The sequence below is a fragment of the Macaca thibetana genome, chromosome 9, assembly GCF_024542745.1.
Source record: "Macaca thibetana thibetana isolate TM-01 chromosome 9, ASM2454274v1, whole genome shotgun sequence".
NCBI classification, from domain to species: Eukaryota; Metazoa; Chordata; class Mammalia; order Primates; family Cercopithecidae; genus Macaca; species Macaca thibetana.
In genome coordinates, this window is record NC_065586.1 from 58,094,705 (window position 1) to 58,118,417 (window position 23,713).

General features: G+C 47.1%; 1 long non-coding RNA gene across 1 annotated transcript in view; it reads right to left on the reverse strand.

Annotated features, from left to right (window-relative positions):
• Nucleotides 1-6,058: 6,058 nt before the first annotated feature.
• LOC126962495 (uncharacterized) overlaps nt 6,059-23,713 on the reverse strand; it is a 58,410-nt gene continuing 40,755 nt past the window's right edge. The window contains exons 2-3 of the long non-coding RNA XR_007728707.1: nt 8,517-9,060; nt 6,059-7,132 (exon numbers count right to left, since the gene is read on the reverse strand). This is a non-coding gene — a long non-coding RNA (uncharacterized LOC126962495). The remainder of the gene's footprint in view (nt 7,133-8,516; nt 9,061-23,713) is intronic.

Here is a 23,713-nt window from a genome sequence, read left to right on the forward strand (position 1 = left end):
CGTAAAGCACCCCAGCCTCAGGATTCGGCCACAAGCACCTTCCCAGATGAGCATCCGTGTTCGTGAGGCCAGAATGTTAATGTCAAAATCATTCATTGATTTGTGTGCCAGAATAGACAGCCCACTATTTTGTTAAGAAAAATTATTGTCTTGCCGGCAGATTATTTCCTGGGCCCTGCCCTGAAGGGGTAGGGTGGCCATTCATTTGCACAAGTCTTGGTTAGGCTTCTTCATTGTCATAAAAGAGAGTCAACTTAACAGTATTGGCTTAGTGTTTTTAAAATTATTATAAAAGTAAATACCTACTTAATAAAATGTTACAGAAATTAACTTAGAATGTGGAAGTCTGTTGTACTCTAACCTCTCCAAAATAACCACTTCATTTTATTTTATTTTTTTGAGATGGAGTCTCATCCAGGCTGGAGTGCAGTGGTGAGATCCTGGCTCACCACAACCTCCGCGTCTCAGGTTCAAGCGATTCTCCTGCCTCAGCCTCCTGAGTAGCTGGGACTACGGCCACACACCACCATGCCAGGCTAATTTTTATATTTTTGGTAGAGACAGGGTTTCACCATGTTGGCCAGGCTGATCTTGAACTCCTGACCTCAGGTAATCTGCCCGCCTCGGCCTCTCAAAGTGCTGGGATTACAGGTGTTAGCCTGGCCACCAAGATAACCACTTTATATCTATCCAGATTCTCCCTTCATATCTTACTTCTTCAGTAACACTAATGTGCTTCATTCTTTTTAACAAAACTGCATTGTTTTCTCAATTAGCTTTTCAAAAACTATTTTTTAAATCTAAAAGTGTATTTGTCTGGTCTCACGCTGCTATAAAGAACTGCCTGAGACTGGGTAATTTGTAAAGGAAAGAGATTTAATTGACTTACAGTTCTGCATGACTGGGAAGGCCGCAAGAAACTTACAATCATGGTGGAAGGGGAAGCAAACATGTCCTTCTTTACATAATGGCAGGAAGGAGAAGTGTGAGAGCCAAGCAAAGGGGGAAGCCCCCTATAAAACCATCAGATCTCATGAGAACTCACTCACTATCACGAGAACAGCATGGGGGAAACTGTTCCCATGATTCAATTATCTCCACCTGGTCATACCCTTAACCTATGGGGGTTATGACAATTCAAGGTAAGATTTGGGTCTGGACACAGAGCCAAACCATATCAAAAAACAATCCATAATTATAGTAAGGAGGGCTTGGATAAGCTATAAAATTCTCACCCAAAGTTAAACACTTACCAATTTTTGTGTATCCGTCTAGAAATTTTCTATGCCCACGTTTTATTAATTTTTGATACAAGTGGGATCATACTATACCCACTGTTTTGCAACTTGCTTTTTTTCCCCCACTTAATAATGTATCTTAAACAACCTTTCCTGCCAGGCGCAGTGGCTCATGCCTGTAATCCCAACACTTTGGGAGGCCGAGGCAGGCGGATCACAGGGTCAGGAGATCGAGACCATCCTGGCTAACACTGTGAAACCGCGTCTCTACTAAAAATACAAAAAGTTAGCTGGTCTTGGTGGCGGGTTCCTGTAGTCCCAGCTACAAGGAGGCTGAGGCAGGAGAATGGCGTGAACCCAGGAGGCGGAGATTGCAGTGAGCCGAGATCGCGCCACTGCACTCCAGCCTGGGCAACAGAGCGAGACTCTGTCTCAAAAAAAAAAAAAAAAAAAAAAAACTTTCCTAACAGCATGTAAAATCTCCCTTGTTCCTATTGATGTTTGCATACTATCCCACTGTACAGATGTGCTGTAATTGATGTATCTAAATCCAATTCTCAGTCATGTGGAATACCTGCATTCCAATCTTTGACTGAAATTATAACCTTAAACTATTTGCTGCTCAGCTTCCAATAAAATCAGAGCCAAAAGAAACACTTTGTATGGAGAATAATTCGGAGGTCAGGTTGTAGTTAGTTTTTGCACTTTTCCAGTATTAAAGTTTCACCCCTGAATGAAACCATCCATTATTGAACCACATATTTGATGCACATCTCCTGGATTTCCCAGAGAGTTGGCTTTGCCAGGTCATCCAGTTCCAACGCAGGGATCTCCATGAGCCTTAACTATGAGGGTGTTTGGAGGGTGATGCCAGGTACATGACCCACATGAGGTCAATGCAAAAGAACCTTGTTTCTGCTAAGAAGGTGGTCTGCTTTTTCTTTAAAAACTGCATAACATTTGTAAGTAATCATATGTCTTATTTTCCTTCTTTGCTTTGGCCTCCAGGAAGCCCGGAGCCAAAGTTTAATAATTACATAAAATTTATCTTCATATCTGTTTACTATTCTTTCTCCTTTCATCTTATCTGTCTATTCCTGGACCTTTAATTTTAAAGATCTTGATTTTTTATTTTTGAAGCTTTCTCTTTCTATTTTGCAGAGATTTGTTATTCTTATTAGTACCCTTGAAAATCCACTTATTTTTTAAGCTTGCAGAATGAGCCACAGAGCATTAGAAGAATAATTGTGGAAGATGCTCTTGGAACATACCCCTTTCTGCTCAAATGCCTGCTTCTCCCCTGTACTGTTGAGGCAGAGAGGTTTGAAGGGCACCATGGAGACCACAGAGCTAGAGAGGGAGGTGGGTAGCCTAAGAGGAATGATTTGTAGCTCAAGGACATGGGGTCAAAATTCATTTGAGCTGCCTGAATTCACTCCTAGTGACGTGTGGAGGCGTTCCAGATGCTTATCGAGGTTCAATGCCCTAACTCTAGGTTTACTGGGCCTTCCCCAAGCCCAATAAGTGGCTCTTCCTAACAGGATTACTGCTCCTGGGATCAGCTTGGAAAATGGCAGGGCCAAGCAGGACTTGCAATGCTTCCAGAATCAGAGCCAAGAAGGACCCTTGGGTCTTCCACTAAATAAGGGGGAGGTGTGGCAGTCCCCGCAACCCTGTAGGTTGGATACTGTCCTGTCACCTTATGTGAGGAATGGCTGTGATAAAATAATAACCAGGAACAGTAGGTGACCCAGTTTGAACAAAGGGGACTAGGATCGATGCTCCACAGCCGCCTTCTGCTTTGTGGATCCTTTTACTACAACATTATATATTATATGCAAATCGCAGCACAAACTTAAGGCCGCTTTTCATGTCAAGAGGCTTCTTTGAGCCTATATGTTATATTTTACAGATCTTGGACAGTAACATTTTTCTTTTTAGCACGAAGTTGCTCAAGGTTCATCTGAGACTCTTTTAAATTGCTGCTTTCAGAGAAATAACAATGTAAAATGACACGATGATGTATGGCCCCGTCCGGCAGACCAGGGCTGCAGCAGCCGCAAACGCCACCAAACCTCTGGGAATGAAGCAGTCTCCGGAGCGCCATTGTGCAATTGTCCTAACCGGATCATTTTTAATTAGTTGCAATTAATTTCAAGTGACAGCATCCTGCAATATCAAGTCAGAGAGGCTCCAGTGCGTGGGTGGGGTTGTTAGGAACACACAGCTGGTGAGAGAGAAGCCAGAGAGGGAGGTCTCATCACAGGCTACAAGATTTTCTGGGTGGGGGGCAAAGAGACAATTTCCTGAGCTGGGGGAGGGAACTTCTTCCTAATGATGCAAATGTTCTGATTCTTACTGGGCTGTTTGTAGGCCCTGCTAGGTGAATACTTATCACGCCCTGCACATAGGACCCTTCTGGTGGGCAAGCGTGTTGGCAATTATCTCGCTTCAGTAACACAAAGTGGTGCAGCCAGCTAACCTCTGCCTTAGTTTGGCAGAAGCAGATTCTGAGATGAGGATTTGGGAGGTGACCCCAGGATGGGGAAGTGAATCAGGAAAGGGGAGGACCCAGTAAGAGGTATATTAAGCAAGCTAGCAGTACGGGTACCTGGAGCTCTCGCCCATTGGGAAACTCTGGGAGACATTGGAGAACATACATCTCAGAGTTATCTCATTCACGGGATGAAAGAGTTAGGATATTTACACAATGATCTGTTGGTCACTGGTTGACCACAGGATTGAGTTGGTCACTGGTTGAGGACTGCTTTCAACCTGCCTTGTAAAGGCACATCAGAGGTTAGAAAAAGCTCTCAGGCAAAGAACTGCAGATGGCAGATGCTGGCTGCTGGAATCAGGCTCGGAGCACAGACATGGTAAGGGCAAAGGCCTTGGAGCACTGGGTCTGCTACAACCTCCAGGACCTTGTACAGTTCAAACATCATACAGTTTCTCCAGTACCCCTTGGATGTCCCTCTGAGGCACTTACATGTGGGGACACAGAGGCAGAGCGGTTAAGTGGGGTGAAGCACCCAGGGTCCTCACGCTTGATGGAGGAGAGCTGAAAAGTCAGGTTGCCTGCCTTTTGGTAGCAGCCAATCACCATCCTGCCATAGCATTGCTCGGGATGTGGGTGCCACTTCTAGGAACCCAGGCTACCTCTAGCCAGGCTTTTATGAGCAGATGGGGATTTTTTACTCTCCAGCCAATGCTGACACTTTTGTCTCCTGTGTCCCTAGCTGACATCACTAATTATTTGATCTTAGGGAACCAGGGTTCCCTTAGAGTTGGTGGACCTAACTTGGGAATTCTTCTGGGCTGCTGGGCATCCATAGCTGGCAGGCCTGATAAAGCAATTCCTTTACAGGGAAGGGATAAGTGTGTGTGTGTGTGTGTGTGTGTATGCATGCACGCACACACACACACACACACCCATGCCCACACACTGACTCCTGCCACCTCCGCTGCTGTCTGACAGGTGGGCAGACATTCAAACCCCTCCTTGTAGCTTTCACACCCAGGGGTGGGGACTTGGCCAAGGCTGGGGTGGGGGTAGAAGTGGAATGGGGTTTGAAGAGGGGGAACTCTGAGATTTCATTCCAACCATTTTAAACAAGACCAGGTAGGAAGGCAGGAACGGGGAGCTTCGTTTCCCAGCTGAAGCTGCTGAGGCTGAGCAGTAGTTCCCCCACCCTCACACAGGGCCTGACTCTAATGTCTTCTGATGGGACAAATTGGTGAGCACAACTATTAGCTGAGTGACATCAAAAGGCATTAATCTCTGGTTCCTGAGCAAGACCAGCACCACATTAGTGCCTCACACCCAGTCATTATTAAGACTTTAGCCCAAGGGTGTAATAAATGTTTTATGGCATGCAAACCAAGGTAATGGAATGCAAATCCCATAATATAGCCATACATTTATTTTCTAATGGAGCAAATGATGATGTATTTTATCTGAGAAGAGCTGCCCGATAGGGTCTGCTTGGGAAATTCGAAGTTAGAGACCCAAAGGGTGAGTGGGTGGCCCTCCTCTGGTGTGGACTGGGGGTGAGCAAGGTGGCCGTCACAGTGGACTTCCCAGAAATGGTCAAGCCTTCATACACACAAACCTTTTGGACAAGCCCATCACTCTTGCTCTACGTCCTCTAAGTACTGCCCCCCTTTTGGGGTATATATCGAACATTCTGAGGCTTAATTACATCCCCTTTGCAGAGTGCCCCCTCCCAGGATCCCCCACCCCTAACCAGAGCTGCATACCAATAAGCTACTCAGCCAATACGAATTGGCTTTCCGAAAATATGGCCACATTAAGGTGCAAAATGTTAATGGATGGAAGGGCGCAGGGCTATTTCTCCAGTGAAGTTAGGGCTTTGCGTTGGTGCTGTTTTTATTAAGAAGCCAACACTGTTCAGTTGCAGCCCTGGGGCTGGTAGGGAGGCTGGGCTAACTAGCTCAGGCCACTGCAGCCTTGGGAAGGGCTTTGGTCAACCCAATGCCCCAGGTCTTTCTGGCTGCTGCTGCCCCAAGAAGAACTTCCTGATTATTACAGTTGTCCAAAAAGTGTATGGGCTCCCCTCTAAAGTCAGAGGACCTCTTCATTCCCAGGAACTCCTTTAGTGCCCTCTCTTTTGTCCTTCCCAGCCCCGGGAACACAGCACCCACCTGGGCAGCTATCAGGCTCATGGGCCTTATACTGATGTCCAGGGACCCACTCTGTACCTAGATTTATGGGGGCATCAAGAAGCCTAAGACCTGTTCCTGCCTTCAAGGTCCTAATGATGTAACTAGGGAAAAAGACACACATATGGAAAGAAATTAACAATGTAAATGATTTAATGGTCACCTGAGTGGTGTGTTTGAGGAGTACAGGTTTCCTTGCTGGATTTTTTTTTTTAAGGCATCCATTGAGAAAAAAGAAATGAACACTGTCAGAGAGGAATCCTGATGGAGATACTGCTTTGGGCTACAGGTACTGAGGACCCCTTAAGATCGAAAATGTAGGACTTGGCTCTTCCCCCAGAGAGCTCATACTAGGTGTTCAATTCACACTGGTTTCTGAATGGCTCGAAAACAATGATATCAGTTCTCAGAGGACTGAAACTGGATCTGGAATTGGCATTTCAATGCTTGGCAGTACTTTTGATCTAATATGCCCTCTTGTTTTCTAGAACAATAACTGACAACAATAATTCATTGAAAATTTACATCAGACCCTGTGCTAAGCCTTCGTTATTTTACTGAATTTTAAAACAACACTAACAAGAAAGTACCTTTATGATTCTATTGAGAGATGATAGAAGAAACTAAGTCTCAGAGTGAGTCTTACCCAACTTAGTAAGAGCTGGGATTATAACTGGACCTCCCTGCCTGCAGAGCCCATACTATATTGTCTGCCTCTCCAAATCACGGTAACAGGGGTCAGAGGAGTAAAGCGTTGTATTCAAGGACACAGAGAGAGCCTCTGGCTTCAGGCCCCTGCTGTCTGCTGCACCACAGTGAGCAGCTCTTGGTTTTGTGTGTGTATTATCCCAGGGGAGGTCTCCCCACACCCAAGGGTCTCTCTCTCTCTCTCTCTCTCTCTCTACCTTCAACTAGTCTGAGCCTAGGAAGAATATCTTCTCACTCTAAGGTATGTCAGATCATGGATGAACACAACTAAGATCTGATAACAGTAAATCCAGTGTCCCAAACGGATTCTGAGCCTAATTTGAAGATTCTCTATGGATTTGATTTCTCTGTGCTTGGATGCTGTAGGTTGATTGCCGTTGAAGGATAGTTAGGCTGGGATGAGTTACGTTGTTGGGTTCTTCTCCGGTTTGACCTGGTAAAGCTTCAGAACAGGCCTCTATGGAACATTATCTTCCAAAGTCTAGAGAATGGACCAAGCCCACCTGTGGGGGAAGAAAGATAATAGCGATCAACTCTAAATTCTTCAGACTGAGTTCAGGGACAGATAGGGGTGGACTTCCAGCAGCCTAAGCAGGGCCAGGAATAGGGAGAAGAGAGATGAACCTAGGGTACAAAATTTAAGGAGGCACTCACTCTCAGAGTCGCACAAGTGCAAACCTTAAAAACAAGGGCCCCCCAAATGATGCACTGCCAGACCCTGACCCTGAACTGCCCTGGCTCTATCACAAACGGGAAAGTAGCGGGAGGCGGGGACCATGTCTCCTTGGCCCACCCTTGAGTTGGAGAGTAAAAGTAGAGGTTAAGAAACCTTTGGCAGCCACCCAACATCCTTAACCATCTTTTTCTTTCCATTTCTCAACTCCGCTTTCCTTGATATTCTGCTTAGGCACAGACTAGTTGAAGGGAGACAGAGTCTCTTGGGCCTGGGTAATAAATACACCTAAAAACCAAGAGCTTCTCATTGTGGGGCAGGAGACAGTAGGGACCTGAAGTCAGAGGCTGTCCCTCGGGAGCAAATGAAGTGATGGGCTTCACTCTCAGGTTCATGAAGCCTCTCCCAAGTGAGGGCAAGATTGTTACTAGCAGCTCCAGGCTTACTTCTGGCCAGTCCCAGTGGAAAAAGAGAGCTCCTCCTTACCAGGAGCTACAGCAATAGCTTTCACTGGCCCAGCCCGAGCCTCATGCCCATGGCTGAAATGATCCCTGTGGCTGGGGGCTAACCTGCCCTGAATGGCTAGCTCTACTCATGGGCTGACTCCTGGGGACCCCAGACATTCAACCACATTTGGAACCACATAGATTTAGTGAAGATGTGGGTTCTCCAAAGAAGAATCTGGGTGCTCTTGCAGGAGGGATGGGTGCTGAACAGGCAAACTCAAGAGTGGTCAACTCAAGAGTGGGAGATGCTTCTAAAACTCTGGCTTCTCTGGAGGCCCACAGGACTGCTGTCCAAATCTGCGTTATTTGCAGGCCTCCTCTGCAGGCTTTCCTAAGGCATGAAATGCTTAAAATGCTTCTTGCTCATCTTCAGCCACCTAACCCTCTTCCCTAAGGCTCTGGTCAATGACTTGTGCGTTACACTCACTCAGGAAGAATTTGCTGACGTTATGAAAGAATGAATGAGGAACTGTGCTAGGACTGGGCCCAAAACTTTTATTAACTGCGAGGTTAAAAGCTATCGAGGGTCAGGGGCACTGCAAAGGGGCAGAGGGAGTGAGTCAATTAACACCTGCCTTTTTATTTCCAAATCGAATTGTTGCATGAGGTTTGGGGATGATGTAACCAGTCGGCAGGGTTGGGGCAGGATTTATGAGCTAGGGTATGTGGAGCAATGGTCTGAGCAGGAAGCTGGTGAGAGGCACTTACCCTGACTGCCCTCACTTGGAATCCTCCCGAAAATAATAGCTGTATGACATGAAGGCATCTTGGCAGAAGGACTGCTGCACCCAGGGTGGACCGGAGCTGAATCACTTTTTCCTGGGTTGGTATGGAAGGGTGTCCAGTTCAGGCATGGCTTGGTGTTGGGAGGGGAAAGGAGTGGGAACATTAGGGGTGGAGGATGAAGGGGGCAGTCAGGATAGCACATTAACGCAGCCTTGGGGCCCGGGAATGGGGACATGCACCATTGGAGTCATCCTAGGTTGAGTAGGGAGTGGCATTAGCCAACATAGGGAGTCCATTTGTTAATTAATATCCATTCATTGTCTCCTACCCAAGAGGAGCAGGATTAACCTCGGCTGGAAGTTTCTGGGAATGTGGCTGGCACGGTACAAACTCGCTCACCACTCCATGGCCTGCTGTAGGACTCGGGAGGGAGAGAGGAAGGCAGGCCTCCCCTACTGCCTTTCCCACCAGTGCTTGGGTCCAAACGATGAATTTTCGACTGGGTCATTAAATGCTGATTAAAGTACTGGAGAAAAGAACAGAAGAAAAAAACCAACATCAAGTGTTGTATGTACATACACGCTCTCACCCTAGGCCCCCCTTTCCCTTTCTCAGGCTGCCTCGAAGTTCGTTCCAACCCTCCATTGGAAATGCTATAAAAGGCCAGGTTAATTAAGTCCTATATATTACCAGTGCAAACACTTCCAACTTTATTCCGGCGGCTCGGTGAGTGAGGAGGAGGCCGGGCAAGGTCCAGGCAGCTCAGGGTAATAAAACAGAAGACTCAATTACCTTGTACATTTGCAGTTTTATAAAATCATTTAAAGTTCTGCCAATGAAAAAAAAAAGCACAGTGGAGAGGGATTAGAATTCTGACATCCAGAAAAAGCTTAGGGAACCAGGGTTCCCTTAGAGTTGCCACAGATAGCAAAATCATCCTGGCCATCTCCCTGTTCCCTGGGCAGGAAAGTCCTCTCCATAGAGTGGCCCACGGCAAAATATAGAGGAAGGGAAAAAGGAAAGGGACTCTCCAATAGTGCACTGAGCACCCACTGGGTCTGGAGTGCTGTGCTAGTGCCTTACATAACTCATTCGGGTAGGTATTATCCTCATTTCCAGATGGGAAAACTCATTTCCAGATGGGGAGACTCAGAATGAGTCTTTGGTGTCTAACCAAGAGAGATCCAACACCCAGCGCCTGCGTGCCTCACCCGTTATATTCCAATTCCTGCCTCTCCCTTTAAGCTACCAGGCCTGCTAGCTGCATATCATGGCCCAATGTTAGAGGACAGTTTCTGAAGCCCATGGGCCTGGATTCAAATCCCAATTCTACCACATCTTAGCTGTGTGCTCTTGGGCAAATTACTTAACATCTCTGGGCCTTAGAGATTTTACTTTTCTCATTTGTCCCATTTAATCTGCTAACAATGCTATCAGAAAAGTACTAATATCGTTTTCACAATGCCGTATAAAATGCTCGGAGCCCAGAATATGATATATATTGGTTATGATTGTGATTATTTTCTTTCTTTCTTTTTGAGGCAGTCTTGCTCTGTTGCCCAGGCTGGAATGCAGTGATGCCATCTTGGCTCACTGTAGCCCCAACTTCCTGGGCTCAAGCAATTCTCCCACCTCAACCTCCCAAGTAGCTGGGACGACAGGCATGCACCACCATGCCCAGCTAATTTTTTTTTTTTTTTTTTTTTTGTAAAGACGAAGCCTCACTATGTTTCCTAAACTAATCTTGAACTCCTGGGCTCAAGCAATCCTCGAAGCTCTGCCTCCCAAAGTGTTGGAATTACAGGTGTGAGCTACTGTGCCCGGCCCTATTGTGATTATTGTGCTAGCTATACCTCCACTTGTATTGACCCACTCATTATGCTTTCCAGTATAATAGCCAGTGAACCAGCTATACAAGCCATGTTCCTGTGCTAAAAAAAGGATTAGAGGAGCTCTCCCAACTTCATTTTCTATACCACAGTGACCTAATTCATACACAGATTCTCCCATTTCTAAGTCCTACGGAAGGGCAGAAACCTCCTTCCAATTGAGGAACCCTGTTTTTTCTTGTGGGATGAACAAAAACAAGAGCTATATATAAATAAAAAACAACTTATTTTCTTCTTCAATAAATAGAAACTGTTTGACATGCCTACACCTTGAGAAATGGGAGTAAAAACCTTCCATTCAACAGCAGCACCCAGCGGGAGGAGTTATTCTCTGGGCTATAGCCACAGTGACCCACAGCAATGTTTCCCAGGAGGCTGGAGAGAAGCCCAGAGTTCTCTTGTCTTGATCAAATCTGTCCGGGCCTCAACGGAAGAACCTGGGTGGGGCTGGGGCTGAAAGGCAGTGTAGCTATTGGCCACCAGGGGCATGAGGAGATAGCAGCTGGCACATGGTAGACTCTGATCACTTGTGCTGACTGAATGAATGACATTCTAACACCCTGAGCACCTCCCAACCCCTCCCACCTGGAGAGCTTCCTCTGAGCTAGGCAGATGAGCTATGTGATGCTTTCTTAAAAGATTCACTAGGCCGAGCGCAGTGGCTCACGCCTGTAATCCCAGCACTTTGGGAGGCTGAGGTGGGTGGATCACCAGGTCAGGAAATGGAGACCATCCTGGCTAACACAGTGAAACCCCGTCTCTACTAAAAATACAAAAAATTAGCCAGGTGTGGTGGCGGGCGCCTGTAGTCCCAGCTACTTGGGAGGCTGAGGCAGGAGAATGGTGTGAACCCAGGAGGCAAAGCTTGCAGTGAGCCAAGATTGCGCCACTGCACTCCAACCTGGGTGACAGAGCAAGACTCTGTCTCAAAAAATAAATAAAAATTTTAAAACAGATTAACTGTAGTATCTCCAGTGACACCCCCTTTTCTAGAATCTTGACATCCCCGCTCTTTGAAATTGGGCAGAACTTGCAAATGAAATGTAGCAGATGTCATGCTGCACAACTGGCAAAAGTAAATCCTAAGAAGTAATGTGACTTTCACTTGTCACTCTGTCCTGGGAACCTGGCTGCCATACTGTGAGGAAGCCCAAGCTAACAAGAGAGGCCACACATAAGATATTCTGGCCCAGAGTCCCAGCTAAGGTCCCAGCTGACAGCCAGCCCCACCCACCAGACACATGAGTGAACAACCCTTCTAATGATGCCAGCCCACAAAAGTTGAGTCACCTTCAGCCTTCGAATCTTCCAGCTGAGGCCCATATACTGTGGGGCAGAGACAAAGCTTCTCTGCTGTACCCCATCTGAATTCCAGACCCATAGAACCTATAATCATAATAAATGGTTGTTTTACACCACTAAATTTGGGGTATTTTCTAACCTAGCAATACATAAGTAGGATAGCCAACTGTACCTTTCAATGTTAGTTTCAGTTCTGGGGACAGCTGTGTAAGAAGGTCATTGACCAGCTGAAGAAATTCCCAAGCACTGTCATCAAGGGAGAGGGGCCTGGAACTCTGACATAGATGTTGATGGCTAGATGGGAGTGGAGGGTGAGCAGGACTCAGTCATGACCCTCCTATCCCTGAGGGAGGAGTAGGCTTGTTCTGGGGCAGCAGGGAGGTATCACGGGAAGAGAACAGGCTTCAGACAGGGATCATAGTGTCTCTCTTGCAGGACACTTACGCAGATTAAATAAGTGGCAAGCTTGATGCAAAGACTCTGAATAAATAATATCATGAAAGGTCTTTTGATTACCCATTCCAATCTGCAAATAAATAGGAGGTTTTTATTTTAAAAAAAAAAAAAAAAAGCGCTGTAGGATGTCTCCTCTGATTTAAGGAGGGGAAGGAAAATTAAAACCTAACTCTCGGCCGGGCGCGGTGGCTCAAGCCTGTAATCCCAGCACTTTGGGAGGCCGAGACGGGCGGATCACGAGGTCAGGAGATCGAGACCATCCTGGCTGACATGGTGAAACCCCGTCTCTACTTTAAAAATACAAAAAACTAGCCGGGCGAGGTGGCGGGCGCCTATAGTCCCAGCTACTCGGGAGGCTGAGGCAGGAGAATGGCGTGAACCCGGGAGGCGGAGCTTGCAGTGAGCTGAGATCCGGCCACTGCACTCCAGCCTGGGCGGCAGAGCGAGACTCTGTCTCAAACAAAAAAAAAAAAAAAAAAAAAAAAAAAAAAAAAAAAACCTAACTCTCCTTGTCTCAAGGTTTTAATGTGTAGAAAATAGGCATAAGGAGGAGGATGTGGATTGAAGCTTTGGCTTTACGAATAGCAGCAGATGGCTGGGTACTGTGGCTCACACCTGTAATCCCAGCACTTTGAGGGGCCAAGGTGGGCAGATCATTTGAGGTCAGGAGTTTGAGACCAACCTGACCAACATGGTGGAACCCTGTCTCTACTAAAAATACAAAAAAAAAGAAAAAGAAAAATTAGCTGGGCGTGTTGGCACATGCCTGTAGTCCCAGCTGCTTGGGAGGCTGAGGCAGGGGAATCCCTTGAACCTGGGAGGCAGAGGTTGCAGTGAGCCAAGATCATGCCTCTGCACTCCAGCCTGGGCGACAGAGTGAGACTCCATCTCAAAGAAAAAGAAAAGAAAAAAAAAAATGAATAGCAGCAGATGCCCAATAACAACAAAGGAAGGGCAGCTATCGGAGCCTGGCATTCTCTGTGCGGCGATCTTTCATTCAAGATTCAAGTTCTTTTTTTTTTTTCTGAGATGGAGTCTCGCTCTGTCACCCAGGCTGGAGTGCAGTGGCGCGATCTCAGCTCACTGCAAGCTCTGCCCCCCTGGTTCACGCCATTCTCCTGCCTCAGCCTCCCGAGTAGCTGGGACTACAGGCACCCGCCACCACGCCCGGCTGATTTTTTGTATTTTTAGCAGAGACAGGGTTTCACCATGTTAGCCAGAATGGTCTGGATTTTCTGACCTCGTGATCTGCCCGCCTCGGCCTCCCAAAGTGCTGGGATTACAAGCATGAGCCACCGCACCCGGCATTCTCTTTTTTTTTAGAGACAGGGTCTTGTTCTTTTTTTTTTTTTTTTTTTAGAGACAGGGTCTTGCTCTGTCTCCCAGGCTGGAGTGCAGTGGCATGATCATAGCTTACTGCAGCCTCAAGTGATCTCCTGGGCTCAAGTGATCCTTCCATCTCAGCCTGGGACAGGCATGCGCCCCCATTCCTAGCCAATATATATTTTTTTAATTTTGTAGAGACAGGGTCTTACTATACTGTGTGGGCTGGTCTTGAACTCCTGGCCTCAAGCAATCCTCCTGCCTCAGCCTCCCAAAATGCTAGGATTATAGGCGTGAGCTACCAAGCCCAGCAGGATTCAAATTCTTTCATTGTTATAGGATTATTCAGGCTTTCTATTCTTTTGTCAGTTTTGGTAATCTGTGTTTTTCTACAACTTTGTCCATTTTGTCTAAATTTTCACTTTTATTAGCATAATGTTGCCCAACTGCCTTTTTAATCAATCGGGAATTTCCCTCTTTGATCAAACCTCCAAAATTGTGTCGTGGGTAACCCCGTGTTCTCTTGTCTCGTCGTCATGGAGGTAGCGGTTTTGCCACCACCACTTGTAGCCACTGCCGCATTTTCCTGGGCTTTCCAAGGCAGAGTGGAGAATGCATTCTGAGTATCAGTAAGTTAGAACTGCTGTTCACCCAGAAAGTTCAAAGAAAAGCCAAATCCCTTCCCAGCACAGTCTCCCGAAGACAGCTCAAATGTGCCACTGGATGATGAGGGTTTGGGGCAGCAAGCCATCTTCCCCACCCCACTTTCAGCGAGTAGCTCCTTTCCTCCTTGCCGATTTCCCAAGCTGAGCCAACGCTGAGCTCACTTTGGCAGGAGTGGTCATGCATGTTCCACTCTCATGTCTATTGCTTGTTTATCCCCCACTGAGGACAAGCAGCGTCTAGCAAGCTGGGATCGATCTGGGGGTGAGAGGAGAGCTTATGGGGCAGCAAGGGGTTATCTATTCATCCCAGAGTGATCTCCCATTTGCTTATGCTGAAGTGAGGATGGACGGGTGTCACCTTAGCAATGGTTCAGTGAGCTGTCCGTTTGAGAGGTACCCTGCTGTTTGCCTTTTCCAGGGGAGCCCCCTCCCTTCTTGATAGTTTCAGAAGAACTGCAAAGGATGGGACTGATGGGTGGTTCTACCGAGCCCTGGCTTTTTGGAGAGTCCCTGGCTTGCAGTCTTCAGACTCTACCTGCTTCCTCAGTTGGGTTTTCCCTGGCACCCCCCTGAGCTCTGCCTCCTTCCAAGGGTGGCTGCCCTGATGGTCCTGGCTGTGCTGTCCTCCATCTGGCCACTCAGCTGAGGAGAGTAGAGGACACAAGCAGCTGCTGTGCTGTCTGCCAGGGTCAAGGGTCTCCACAGAGTCAGCCAGGAACTGGCCGTTCAGTCAGCACTGGAACCTGATGCTCTGGGGGATGAGTGAGAGCCCGGGCGGGCACTGAAGGGGTTAAAAGAACGTGGTGGAAGACGGGAGAATGGAGGCACTGCTGGAAAAAAGCTAGCCCTGTGCATGGATAATTAGAACTGAACATCAGTAAACAATGCCTTTTCCCCTCATTAAGGACAAATCTGTATGTATAATGTGCCTATTTTCTCTTTCATTAACTTATAAATGGCCACTACTTTAAAGTCATTTAACCAGCAGTTTTGACTTGCCCGTCAACTCAGGGTCTGACGTGTTTTCTCCCCTCCTACGAGTACAGAGGTGCCCCCCTCGGCACACAGCTTCCATGGGGAGAGGTTGTGTAGGTGCTCCTCTAAAACACCACCTACAGACCTGTAGCAGTTTCCAGAAGGCAGTGCAGACAGGCGTGGTTGAGGGAGGCGGAGGCCTGGCTCCCATGTGGTCCTTCTGCCCTAGGCCCAGGCAGCCCCTCCCGGTCCATGCCGTACTCTCAGCTGTCCTTGATGACTCACTCACTCTCATGCTCTGAATTGCTTTGTCTGTGCCCTTGAGTTATTTAAGGACCCTGACTCTTTTTTAGATAGGGAGCCCCTGAGAATGTGCCCAATCTCCAAGCATTCTTCAAGATGGCCAGCAACAAGCTGGGACCAGAGGTCCCAAAAGTAAGATAATATGCCTGCATTCAGGCAACTCAGTCCAGCTGAGACCAGCATGCATTCATACATAGGGAAGTGGTGCCTGAAGAGAGGTTCATGTCAAGTGGAAGTCCTCACCGAACCTTGGGAAGGCTTTCCAGATGACAGTGTGTTTCCTCCATCAGCCTGGAAACTTCCTGAGAATTGATATCAAATCAAGTCTCCCTCATCAGGCGAGGTGCTTCAGAGGATATTGACTAGGCCCCTCCCAACAGGCTAGGAGATCTCCTGGGGAAAAAGACCAGGTCTCTAGACCCCAGGGTTAGGAACTATTGCTCCTATCAGATTGAAAATCCCATAAGGCAGAGATCTATCCGACGGCAGGGCCTTGCCTCTCTGTCCTTTGCTGGGTAGCCCTCCCAGGACCCTGCATAAAGACAAAGCCTGGCCCCTACAGCAGCCCCTTTGCATCTTTACCTCCTTTTGGGGGCTCCAAATGTGCCCCAAACTTGTGCCAGGGCTTGGGAAGACTGGAGTTAGTGGCAAATGGGGAGAAGGACAATCCTTGCTCTCTGGAGCACCCACAGACATTCCAATATTGGAGTGGCACTAATCCACACAGAACAATGGCAACAGAGGGAAGGGGACTAGAGTGAACACTTTGGGAGCGCTCACGTTGTGGCGGCAAGGGGCATATACATGACCTGTTCTGTTATCCAGCATATAAACTCATAATCCCAGGAGGTGGATAATATGTCCCCATTTGTAAAATGGGGAAGAACTGGAGGCCCAGAGAGGTAAAGCAATTCACTGAAAGTCACACAACCAGTTGATGGTGGAACTGGGAATCAAACAGTCTGTCCCGTTATAAAGTCCAGGCTCTTTCCACCATATCCAAATGCCACCTTGGGTAAGTAAAAGAGCCTCATGAATAGTAGAGGGAAGGGAAGATGAGGAATAAGGAGTGAGAATGGAGGAGTCGATTCTCCTGGGAGCCTCTGCTAAACCTCAATTACAGGAAAGATTTGGAGAGGCCAAAGACCTTCTGAGGATCTTCTGATGGTGAAGCTGGGGAGAGCCCCACTTCTGAACCCCATCTGTATCTTCCCTGGATATGAAAAGTGGAGAGTCCTCAGGCCTAGTGAGGGACCATGTGCATAAATTCAGTTGTGCCTCAAAAATGCCACCTCCTGGCTAGGCATGGTGACTCGCAACAGTAATCCCAGCACTTTGGGAGGCCGAGATGGGCAGATCACTGAAGGTCAGGAGTTTGAGACCAGCCTGGCCAACATGGTGAAACCCCATCGCTACTAAAAATACAAAAATCAGCCGGGTATGGTGGTGCACGCCTATAATCCCAGCTACTCAGGAGGCTGAGGCACAAGAATCGCTTGAACCTGGGAGACAGAGGGTGCAGGAGCTAAGATCACGCCACTGCACTCCACTCTTGGTGACAGGATGAGACTCCATCTCAAAAAAGAAAAAAAAAAAAAAATGCCACCTCCTGATAATATTTTAACTTAGGCTGACTTCTGATGGATACCAGGTTGTTCCACTGTTGAGACAAGATCCCCATAATCATGATCATTAGCACTGTTAATCATTCCAAAGATCTGGAAGCAACCTGAATACCCGCCACAAGAGCATGTAGATGATTCAGATGTGGAACATGTAGAATGCTATACAGCATGCATTGCTCAAAAAAATGAAGTAGCTCCATGTGGCAGGACATGGCTAAATCTCCAAGACATACTGCTGAGTGAGAAAAGACAGCTTGCATGTTGATATATTTCATGTGATATTATTTATGTAAAAAGAAAAGGTGCCAGGTTGGACGCAGTGGCTCATGCCTGTAAACCTAGCACTTTGGGAGGCTGAGGCGAGAGGATCACTTGAGGCCAGGAGTTCAAGACTAGCCTGGGCAACATAGTGAGACCCTGTCTCTAGAAAATAAATAAATAAATAAAAAAACAGCCAAGCCTGGTGGTGTGTGCTTATAGTCCCAGCTATTTAGGAGGCTGAGGCAGGAGGATCGCTTGAGCCCAGGAGCTCCAGATTACAGTGAGCTATGATCATACCACCACACTCCAACCTGCGACAGAGTACCTGTCTCAAAAAAACAAGAACAGAAAGGCCAAAGCGCTTTCAATGGCTACATATTGTACTTAAAAGGTCTACAAAATACACATCAAGCTGATAACAGTGGTTACCTCCGATTGGGGGTGGTTGTAACCAGATGGGAGGATTGAAGGGGACTTCAGGTTTCGCAGGGTAACCACCTGTCCCAGTTTGCCCAGGATGGCTTCTGTTTTCTCTGTTGCTGGTGTAACTAACAACAGCACTGCCTTGCACTCCCCAAAGCATTCGGTTTCTGTGATAAATTATATAGACCCTGCTTATCTGCAATGTTTAATTTTTTACAACTAGGAATGTATTAATTTATCACTTGTGTCACATCTAATAATGCATAAGGTAGAAGGTAAAGTCCTCCTCCAGCCCTCCAGGCTCCCAGCCCCATTCCTCAGAGGTGAATATTGGTAACAGTTTTCTAGTGTCCTTCCTGAAACTGTAAATCCACATGTAACCACATAAGCTTCAAACGGAAAAAGAGACATATGTGATTACACAGTATACACTGTTCTAAAATTTGCTCTTTTCACTTAATGTTGTCTATATCAGGATCATCAGGCGAACCTAATTCACTAGATCCTCAGGGCCCACCAACTGAATTGCAGATTCAGTGGGTTGACAGCAGGGCCCACAGATACATATTTCTGACAGGCTTTCTGGGTGACTCTGGTGACACTGGTCCATGGACTCCATGCTAACTTTTGTCCACAGAACAAACATTCATTTGTTTGTTCAATAAACAATTTGGACCCGGGTTCTGGGGTTGGCCCTGGCTAAGCTTGGCATTCTGCAGAGAACAGAGTGGAAGCCCTGCCTCCAGGCACAGCCTCAGGTCTCCTTCCAATGGCACCAGCCATCACTGGCAGTAGTGATTGCCACTACAGTAGTTGGCTGCAGTGGTTATGGGCATGGGCACTGGAGTCAGACAGACCTCATCCCGGCCCATCCTCTTTCTATGTGACCTTGGGAAAAGTACTTAGCCACTCTCTGCCTCAGTTACCTCATCTGTAAAATGGACACAATAATCCCCACATCACATGATGGACACTCAATAAATTGCAGTCATTATTATTAATAATAAATTAATTATAAGTACAAAAATAAGGTTAACATTAAAACTCATGCGGCATTCTTGCCAAAAATGTTTAAACTGAGTTCAATCATGAAGAAACAGACAAATCCAAACTCAAAGACATTCCCCAAAACTGGCCTATACGCTTCAAAAATGTCAATGTCATGAAAGATTTTTTGTAAATGTAGAACTGTTCTACATTTAAAAAGACTGGCCAGGTGTGGTGGCTCATGCCTATAATCCCAGCACTTTGGGAGGCTGAGGCGGGTGGATCATAAGGTCAGGAGATCGAGACCATCCTAGCTAACATGATGAAACCCCATCTCTACTAAAACTACAAAGAATTAGCCAGGTGTGGTGGTGGGCGCCTGTAGTCCCAGCTACTCTGGAGGCTGAGGCAGGAGAATGGTGTGAACCTGGGAGGCGGAGCTTGCAGTGAGCCAAGATTGAGCCACTGCACTCCAGCCCGGGGCGACAGAGCAAGACTCCATCTAAAAAAAAAAAAAAAAAAGACTGAAGAGACATCCAACTAAATGCAAAGTGTGTCCCAAGATTGGATTATTGATTTTAAATATATATATATATCCATAAAGAACATTATTGGGATAACTGGGGAGATGTGAATATAAACTTATATTACATTGTAGCCATGTTAAATTTCTTGAGTGTGGTAATTGCACTCTGCAAATGCCCTTGTTCTTTGGAGATGTGTGCTGAAATATTTAGAAATAAGGTGTCATAATGTCTACAAATAACTCTCAAATGATTCAAAAAATGTGTAGTGGTGGGAGAGAAAAAAGAGAAACAGAAAGGGGGAGAGAGAGAGAGTATATAGCAATATGTTAACAACTGGTATATTATGTGAATATATAGGTGTTCCTAGTCTAGTCTTCCAATTTATTGTATAGATTTGAAATTTTAAAAATTAAAAAATTAGGAAAAGTGAAATCTAATGGTTTTAAAAAGTAATAGGGGCCAGGTACGGTGGCTGATGCCTGTAATCCTAACACTTTGGGAGACTGAGTTGGGCAGATCACTTGAGGTCAGGAGTTCAAGACCAGCCTGGCCAACATGGTGAAGCCTTGTCTCTCCTAAAAATTCAAAAATTAGGCCGGGCACGGTGGCCCATGTCTGTAATCCCTGCACTTTGGGAGGCTGAGGCAGGTGGATCACTTGAGGCCAGGTATTCAAGACCAGCGTGGCCAATATGGTGAAACCCCCTCTCTACTAAAAATACAAAAATTAGCCAGGCGTTGTGGCACATGACTGTAATCCCAGCTACTGGGGAGGCTGAAGCAGGAGAATCGCTTGAACTTGGGTGGTAGAGGTTGCAGTGAGCCGAGATCGTGCCACCGCACTCCAGCCTGGATGACAGAGCGAGACTGTCTCAAAAAAAAAAAGAAAGAAAGAAAACAAAAATTAGCTGGGTGTGGTGGGGGGTGCCTGTAATCCCAGCTATTCAGAGGCTGAGGCAAAAGAATCACTTGAACCGGGGAGGTAGAGGTTGCAGTGAGCCAAGATCGTGCCACTGCACTCCACTGTACTCGAGATGGGACAGAGGAAGACTCCATCTCAAAAATAATAATAACAACAGGAAAGGTAGTGGTGAATTTGCGAAGAAGGGAGTAACTGGGCAGGGAGCTCACTGGGGACTTCCAGGATGTCCTATTTCTTGACCTCAGTATTTGGGAGGATTTTTGAGGTGGGAACCTATTATTTCTCCTCTTTTGTGTGTGTATGTTAGGTGTCAACAAAAAGCTTTAGAATAATCATCATAATAAACCATCCTTCACAATATCCTGTCCTCTGATCTCAATCTGGAAATGTGAGACAGGCTCGAGGGGAGAGAAGGCTGGGGCTGGGCCCCCCATTTTGACTGCGGTGCCATCTCAGGGAAGGGCAATGAGGCCTGAGTTAAGGACAGCCTGTCCCCTAGCCTGGCCCCTTGGGGAGGACGCAGGCTGCTTCCAGGAGGTGCTCTATCCCACCCCCCTGAGCCATGCCTGACTTCTGCTGCCAGCCCCTCCGGCAGGAGGTTGGCCTTGACTCCACACTTCTCGGGCTTCTGCGTTCTCCTCTCTTGTCAGCCCCGTGGGCCCAGATGGATGTGGGATTAATGAGGCATGTCTTCTGGTGTGAGAAGTAAGTCGAGGGGTCACATTTTCCTCTCCTTCATTGTTTCCCTATGTACTTGATCTGATCTGCTTCACTAGCTGGAGACATGAACGTAGTCACATCCCTGTATTTTGCAAATTAATTGCCAGAGTCCTCACTTGCCTCAATTAATAGGCATGATAGCAATTGCTAACACTTACACGGAGCTTACTACATGCCATACCCTGCTCTAAGTATTTTATGTGTCTATAACTCATTTAATATTCACAACAACTCTCCAAGGCAGATAATATTTTTAAAATACGTTTTAGAGATAGGAAAACAGAGGCATAAGAGAAGTAAATAGTTTGCCCAGACATGACTGGCTATGTAATTTGCAGGACTCAATGCAAAATGAAAATGGGGGGCCTGGCCAGGCGCGGCAGCTCATGCCTGTAATCCCAACGCTTTGGGAGGCTGAGGCGGGAGGATTGCTTGAGTCCAGGAGTTTGAGACCAGCCTGGGCAATATAGGGAGACCCTGTCTCTACAAAAAAAAAAAAAAAAATCTTTTTAATTAGCTGAGTGTGGTGGTGCACGCCTGTAGGCTCAGCTACTCAAAGAGGCTGAGGTTACTGGGTATGGTGGCTCACATCTGTAATCCCGGCACTTTGGGAGGTCGAGCCGGGCAGATCACTTGAGCTCAGGAGTTTGAGACCAGTCTGGGCAACAGGTCAAAACCCCATCTCTACAAAAAAAAATACAAAAAATTAGCTGGGCGTTGTGACATGTGCCCACAGTCTCAGCTACTTGGGGGAGCTGACGCAGGAGGATTGCTTGTACCCAGGAAGTTGAGGCTGCAGTGAGCCAAGATTGCAGCTCTGCACTCTGGCCTGGGTGACAGAGCAAGACCCTGAAAAAAGAAAAAAAAAGAAAAGAAGAAAGAGAATAGAAAGAAAGGAAAGGAAAGGAAAGGAAAGGAGAGGAGAAAAGGAAAGGAAAAAAGAGAAGGGACGGGAAGGGGAGGGGAGGAAATAGGGAGCCCTTTTTCAAAAATTACTAAGACTTTTGAGACACTAAACTTCAAGCCAAGCATAGGGATCTATTTAAGGGCAGGGCCCTTCACATCTGTGAAGCCAGACCTGTACACAAGGTAAACCAGTAAGTAGCAGAGCAGGAACACAAACTGAAGCCATCTGGCTCCAGAGCCCATTCTCCTAACCACTGGGCTATATTACCTCTACCTCTCAGGATCTTCCTCCCCTCACCTCACTTCCTCCAAATTGTCCAAGAACAAGAGACGCTTACTCTTTTCATCAGGATCTGCTGTTTCTAAAAGCCAGGTGCAGACAGAACTGAACAGTCTTATCAGTCGGCTGCCACAAGAGGTTACTGTTGAACACTGATCCCTCACAGTTTGACCCCCCTCCATATCCACCAGCAAGTGACGCTCTTGTGCTCCAGATGCCTGGATGCACACAGCATAGTGGAGCCCCACTGTGCGCTCCAGTCTACAATTCCTTTATTTCACACTCCTATGTGCAGCCATTGTTCCCACAGCATGGAACGCCTGGGTCCAGGAGCATCTCTACCCTGCCACATGCTGGGCTGGCGCCAGCCCCCATAACAAACATCTAAGCCCGATATCAACTTGGCTCACCTATTCCCACTCCCCATTTCCTGACGGTGAGCTCCCCTCTGGGGTCCTTTTTTTTTTTTTTTTTTTTTTTTTTTTTTTTTAAGAAAGAGTCTCACTCTGTCGCCCAGGCTGGAGTTCAGTGGCACGATCTTGGCTCACTGCAATCTTCACCTCCCGGGTTCACGCCATTCTCCTGCCTCAGCCTCCTGAGTAGCTGGGATTACAAGCACCCGCCACCACGCCTGGCTAATTTTTGTATTTTTAGTAGAGACGGGGTTTCACCATGTTGGCCAGTCTGGTCTCGAACTCCTGACCTCATGATCCACCCACCTCAGCCTCCCAAAGTGCTGGGATTACAGGTGTGAGCCACTGCGGGGTCCTTTCTACCTTTTCATGCCAAAGGGTCTTAGAGAGACTGACTCAGTTCATCAGAAAGGCTCTAGTAACGTTATACCCCAGCAGGGAAAGATCAGTCAGGGTCTTGATCTCAGTCCTGCCAGGAGACTGCCTGGCCCCTATGAAATATCCCAACCTCTGTGACCAGCTCTGCACACCCAAACCTGCTCAGCATCACAGCATTCCTTGTCACACCCCTTTCCCAGAGCAATGCATTTGTCTACTTACCTCAAAGTCACACAACTAAGAGAGGAAACATTGTTTATCTGCCAGAAAATCTACTTTTGCCTTACCAGGTGCTCCATTGCATAGAGTTTAACATCACTGATATATCAATGTCACACCAGATACTTTCTGAAACTTTCTTCATGACATGGGTGGCTTAAAGGGGTTAGATAATGAGACTTTAAAGAACAAAGAAGTGCAGAGGCTACATGACTGGAGGGGCAGAGCTGGTGACACTGGGTTACTGTTACCACTATAGCCTCTCTCATGCCCCATGGCTGGCGAAGCTTGGGGATGTCTGAAGTACTCTATGGACCTTGGACATTCTGCAATGAGGCTGGCACCAACCAGAATTCCCTCTATATTAGAAATGTTGCTGGGCACGGTGGCTCACGCCTGTAATCCCAGCACTTTGGGAGGCTGAGGCGGGCGGATCACGAGGTCAGGAGATCGAGACTATCCTGGCTAACACGGTGAAACCCCGTCTCTACTAAAAATACAAAAAAAAAATTAGCCGGGCACAGTGGCGGGTGCCTGTAGTCCCAGCTACTCGGGAGGCTGAGGCAGGAGAATCGCTTGAACCCGGGAGGCGGAGCTTGCAGTGAG